This window comes from Centruroides sculpturatus, unplaced genomic scaffold (genome assembly GCF_000671375.1).
Source record: "Centruroides sculpturatus isolate CEXI.00-Female unplaced genomic scaffold, Cexi_2.0 scaffold1189, whole genome shotgun sequence".
NCBI classification, from domain to species: domain Eukaryota; kingdom Metazoa; phylum Arthropoda; class Arachnida; order Scorpiones; family Buthidae; genus Centruroides; species Centruroides sculpturatus.
In genome coordinates, this window is record NW_019385304.1 from 263,665 (window position 1) to 270,219 (window position 6,555).

General features: G+C 38.3%; 1 pseudogene; it reads right to left on the reverse strand.

Moving 5' to 3' along the window:
- Nucleotides 1–279: 279 nt before the first annotated feature.
- Nucleotides 280–2,784, reverse strand: LOC111637402 (annotated as a pseudogene).
- Nucleotides 2,785–6,555: the final 3,771 nt, after the last annotated feature.

The following is a 6,555-nucleotide window of genomic DNA, read 5'->3' on the forward strand; positions in this document are numbered from 1 at the left end:
TTTGTCGTACAGACATCTGTATTTTCTAACTTCTTCGATGAAGAATTCTAAGTCTGTTTCCTCATCGTTTTCGCTACACTTTCCACCATTACAACAATCAAACTACACGTGGCCACGCGTCACAAATCCTTGCGTTTTTATTGGTTGCAGTACGACAGAAGCGCGAAACGAAAACGGAAAAGTTAAATAATTTTTAATTCTGCTTTCAGTCTTGTTTCTGTCCAACTGAACGTTACAAAACTGAAAGTTTCGTCAGTTTGGCTTTCAGTTTTACGATTACGTAGCGGATTCCGGTAATGTGGAGTCCAGGCTTTATAGTATATAAGTATGAAAATTGTGATAATAAGCAAACGAAAAAATAATCAAAAAAAAATTTTAATGAAATTCCTCAATTGGAAAATTCAACCAAATTAAGGGCGCGATCAATCTGATTTGATTGGTGCCCTTTGAAGGACAACCTATTGCTAGACTCTTTGCCCAACAATAGACGACGGGCATGGAGTCTAGCCTCGGGATGATAGTGTTGTACCATATAATGTAGTTCCCACAGAGCCGTGGCATGGGCGTTGCTGTGTTCGGGGTCCTCTGATTCAGGAAGAAATACCCCACTGCCCCCCGTTTCTTCCGCGTCCAGTAACACGTCGGCCTTGCTGACGGAAGTCATCAGGTATCTCACCGCCGACAGAAGAGCTACCGTTGCGTGGCCGGAGGTGTGAAGACCCAGGGTGCACATCCTTTTCACGAAAGCCAAGATCCGACGCACCGGGTTGCTCTTGTGTCTTTTAAGAACGGCGACGTCAATGCATTTCATAATCGCATCCAAATCTTCCTCGCGACTGCCGGCATGCATTGTGATTAACACTTTGTACAATTGAACAAAGAACCTCTGCGGGTCTACATTGAGGACCGAACCATGTCCGGACAGGACGACGAATACCGTGTGCAGACAGTGCAGAATTTCGACGTTGCTCAATCGAACTCTGTCCGGGAGGGCGTGCAGTTCATTCATCAGATCATCCAAGAACTCTATGTCGATCAAGTGGGCGAATTTCGATAAACCTTCTAATACCGGTGCCAACAACTTAGAACTTGTAGAATCTTTCAATATCTTGAAATAAAGCAAAAAAATGCGCTTTAGAATTTCACTATTGATCCTGGCTCTTTCCGACTTGTTTTCTTCTGCTTCCGTCTCCCTCAACTCCCGTTCCAACTCCTTGAATTGCTTCTCCCTCTTCCTTTCTCTCCTCGACATCTTGGCCAGTTTCTCACGACACTCTTTTGCATTCACGAGGGTTGACATTTCGTCCACCCTCGTGTCTATTGGGTTCAGACTCGTGAAAGTCCTTAGAACTTCCGGACGAACGTTTCTCCTGCTCTTGACTAATTGCACCGTGTTCTTCACGATGGCCAAAGACGTCTGGCCTTTTTTGTCTTCTCGAAACACCCGGCAGATGGCCTGACAGCACTTTTCCGAAACTTCATCGTCTCTGCTGGCCGCCAAGGGCACCACCACCTGAACAATGTTGGCGCCGAAGTTGAAATCGGCGTGGGTAATCAGAAGTCGACACAGACATTCGATGGCCACCAGACCCAATTTCCTCCTCCTCTCCGCATAGACGTCGTGGCCGGCCTCAGACTTCTGTCCGAAAGCCGCCTTCACGGCCTTCTCCAGAAACTGCAGGTATTGTTTGTAGTATCTCAACAGACTTTCCTCAAATCTGTTGAGCTTTCTGGTCTCCTTTTTCATTTTCTGAGACGTCTCTCCTTCGCCCAATGTGTGTATCTGATAAGAAGGCAAAATGTCGCTGTACACCTCCAGAAGCGACAGCGCGGTCAACCTGGCAATCACCAGATTTGCCGTGGGATCTTTCTCTTTTAAGAGGAGAGTGAGTTCCTTCAGGCGATCCATGCTGTTTTCGGGACTCTCCACAATCCAGCTGCAGTAGGTGCCGATCTTGGCCTTCGTTTCGTGCTTCAGCTTCAATCGTCGGGCCAAGGTTTCGGCCAAGGACTCGGGCTGCGGGTCGGCCAGTTCTTCCATCGTCTCTTCTTCCGGAGGACTGTCGTCTTTCACTTCTTCATCTTGAAGGACCAGACCGCCCTTTCCCTTAATGGGTAGCAACCAGCGCCGTTCTTTTCGCTCCTCCACTTTATTTCGAGGTAATCTCTCGTATTCTTCTTCCGTGTAGGGAGTAGGACGCTTTCTCTTTGCTGCTCCAAGCAATTCGTCGTCCTCTAACATGTCCTCCACCCCGCAGTAATCGTCTTCTTGCTCCCCATTTTCTTCCACCGTTTCGTGTCTTTTGAATCTCTTGCGCCGCGTCATGATTGGCAGATACCTGAAACGAAAAATAAATAAGTGAAACTTGCATCAAACTTCACGGCAACGCGACTCGTGAGCGATCTGCCGGGAGACATTTTATGGGAAAATAGCCCCTATTTAAATGTTGCTAATGTCAAGAAAACCCCAAAAACTCCCATCCACTGTCCAGGCGGGAACCCACAACCAACCACAGCTGTTCGGTGGTTTTGTCTTGGAGCGAGCATAGTTTAAATATCGTAAACAAAAATTCTGTTTAAAATAACAAATGGAAAATTAAACTCGACTATCTTCTTCCGGACAAGTGTTAAAACAAACTTGTATTTTCAATAACGATGATGGAACTATTTGAAGATATGTTATACCCTATTCACACTGTACATTTTAAGCGGGATTAAGGTTTAAGCAGAATTAAGTTAAGTCGCATTGGTGAAAACAAGATTAACTACTTGTTCACACGAAGTAATTAAATTCACAAAATCTGGTATAATAGCTGATAAATACTTATATTTAGTATATGTCTCTTCAATCTGAATGGTTAACAAACGGTAGACTTTCTTTCAGCTCTGAGGTTAAGTATTCCTTTATTGTAAATTACTTTATGTAATTTACAATAAAGGAATACTTAACCTCAGAGCTGTTTAACGTTAAGTCAGTTCCGTTCATATTTCATACCTTAAGTTGGCTTAATCATTTAAGCTGGCTTAAAATATATAGTGTGAATAGGGTATTAGAAGGGAGATTTAAATTGCAATTTTATCTAACAATAACCTCCAATAATTCCTTTCTATTGGCAGAAAATTCCTCTCGGAATAAGGTTGAATTGGCCATAACTAATTTATGGGAGAAAGTAAAACGCATTTTAGTGCAAAACTTCACCATGTGGCATCTAAATCACTATTCGTCTGAGGCAAGAATTCAAATAAACAAGGGATCTTACAAGTTAGATCGTTAGACAACTGACATCTAAAATTAAATATATTTTTTCCATTTCATTTTATTATTTTAATTCTTTGGACCTATATTATTTATACAACAACAAAAGTTTTGATAAAAATATTCTTGCCAGGTAACCAGTTAATTAACCTGTAGAGAGACTTGACTCTGCCTGCACAAAATATCTATATATCGGTACTGTATATATAAATGAAGATGTTTGTTTTGTTTGTTCGCTATACACTCCTAGGCCATTCCACCAATTCCTACGAAACTCGGCAGTTGTGTTCAAATACTTCAAACTTAGATTGTGTCGTACATTCCACCCCAAATTATCAATTGGATTTCAATATATTGTTTAATTTCTGTCTATTCGATTGCTGGCTTTACGTGTAGCACTATCTATTGGAAAAATTTAACACAATAATTCACTAAATATAATTCTTACAAAAGGGATATAATTTGAAAATATATATATATTCACCTAATTACTGTGACAGCGATATAGCACATAATAGATGCGCCATTACTGCTACAGGTAGCACATAGAACTTGCCCACATGAAATGTTGTAGTGCAGGGGTGTCCAACCCGCGGCCCGCATGCGGCCCAATAAACGCGTAAACAAAACCTACAAATATTTTAATTTTTTATTATTTATTTATTTCAATGGCATAAACTCAAAAAAAGTTTCACAAAGCCGTAAACCTTTATTCATATTTTATTTTTGAGTGGAAAGAAAATATTTTCAAATACTTGGAGATGTGTGAATGCGGAAGGATTACTAAATAAAGCTGGAGTTGTGACTCAAAGGATTATAGACCCAAATTTGGGAAAAGGAGGGAAAGATGAGAAAGGACAAAAGATGTAGTAGTGAGAAACGTTAAATAGATCTTCTGTTAAGCAAATATGGACCCGTAATTTTTCAACCTTTTTCACTTCTTTATCTTTTGTCCTTTGCCTCTTTTTCCCCGCACTTGGGTCTATAATCCTTTGATTCACAACTCCAGCTTTATTTAGTATTTCTTCCAACGTTGCAAGATTTGGCTACATTGCGCCAAATGTGGCTACTTTTTTTTGTTTGACGTAAAAAATATCATTTGGCGCTTTGGCTACTTTTTGGGCTACATATTATTTATAATTATATTAGTTGAATAAAAATGCACTTTAAAATGGTGTTTCGTCGCTTTTTATTAATTAGAGACCCAAATAAAACAAATATTTGTGTTTTTCAAATAAATTTTCGTTTATTTCTTTTATAATAAATGAATTTATCTATTTCTAAGTAAAAATTGAAAGTGTCTGTAGAAGTAATTTTTTAAAATATCCTTTTTTCTTGATAAAGTTATAATATTTATTATTATTATTATCTACACATGTTAGTCCTTAAATATACTTGTATATTCGGCCACAAATATATATTATATATACTTGTGGCCCAAAACTCCTTGACTTCCAATGCGGCCCAGAGAAACAAAAAGGTTGGACACCCCTGTTGTAGTGTTTTGCCCTTACATTATACTTTTCCTTAGCAATACAGTCGTGTCGATCATATCTATCTAACTCCATTCGGGAAAAAATTTTGAATCTACGTAACGTTACTTCTGTTTCAGACCGGAGGTTCGTATATAGTTAATCTTGGCCTCCTGACCATATGCTTTTCCAATCTCGCCTCAACTTTCATCTATCTAACTCCTTTCACGAGATTAAGGAAGGACAGACAACAGACAGATGGGAATTTATAAGTCTACAATTTTTTCAAATTGCAACCCAATAATTTTTCCATAGACCCAATATTTACGAGAACATACTTCCCACGTAGTTTATACAATCGTAGGCAAAATTTAAACACTATCATCACATAAAACGAACAATTCTAGCATTTTTATGAGATTTTTTTATTTAAACAAGTTTTATATGAAGTCTTTCGGACATTAAGGTTAGCAACTTCGATCACGTACTGGGCCATCACAACCTGTCTAACACAAATCACTTTTCAAATATTAATAGAACACCGGTATTTAGTAGTAGTGGTTGACCATTCTCTCTTTCGGGAGGAGGTCGGCGACTACTTTTGGTCGAATTACTTCGCTCCCCTTCCGCAACACTCCTTTCTATCGAACCCAGCAGGTATAATGGCATTCGAATAGGAAAATTCTGTAATACAAGATTACTGGTCAGCACAAAATATGATTTATAGTGGTTTTCGAAGATGCCGAGTTTAAATATTTGGTGTCTTTACTCAACAATACACCGTATCTTGATATACGCAGTAGCATCGAGTGATTAATTAACCGCGTTAATCAAGGGATTCCTGTATTATATTAAATTTGTAGGCATTTTTATGCAAGAAACACAGCTAAAAAGGAAAAAAAAGAAAGCTTTGTTTCAGTTTTCAAACAACTTTCAAAAACGAATAAAGTTCGAAACCCGAGGTTCCACTATATTTATAAACACTACAAATGCCGACTGTAAATAATTACATTATTATTTGTTAATGAACGCTAAATTCTGTAAGGAACACACGATGTACCAACGAAACAATGGTGATTTTAATCACGTGATTCTCTTAACCAATACAAATTGAAATATACAATGTCCATACTAGTTTATATAGTAAGTATATGGGCTATATCACCAGCGCCTGTGTCAAAGGATTAAAGTTCAAGCAATATATAAATGTATCTTCTTGAAAATGGCTCATGACCAAAATTTTACATCGAATAAATTAAAATTAAGCCAACGATAAATTTCTATGTTCAAGCTTAAAGTACTAATTAAGGAAGTGATCTTACAGTTTTGTTTCTATCACTGAATGAATATACAATACTTATTACAATATTTAAAGAAAAAATCTATCAGTAACGCGAGTCTCAGATTTGAATAAATATGGCACATTTTTTAAAATTCGAAAAAAAAGGAAGCAGTCATTAATGGGACAAAACGGTTAGGTCATTGGGCTGCAATTTGAAAAAATTGTAGACCTATCAATTCCCACTGTCATCCATTCGCCCATCTTTCCTTAATATCGAGAACAGAGTTAGATAGATGAAAGATGAGACCAGATGTGGAAACTTGAGGGTCAGGAGACCCCGATTAACTGATGTAAAACTTATGCAGTATTCTGTTCTGTGAGCATCCAGCACCGAAATCATTCCGAGAACTACCTGTATAAATATTTAAGATTTCGATCCAGACACTAAACTGCTACTTGAAAGTTCTTCCGTCAACACCTAAGGATTACACCTTTTATATCACAGCTCTTAATATGTAGAACAAATACTTATTAATAAAGCAATT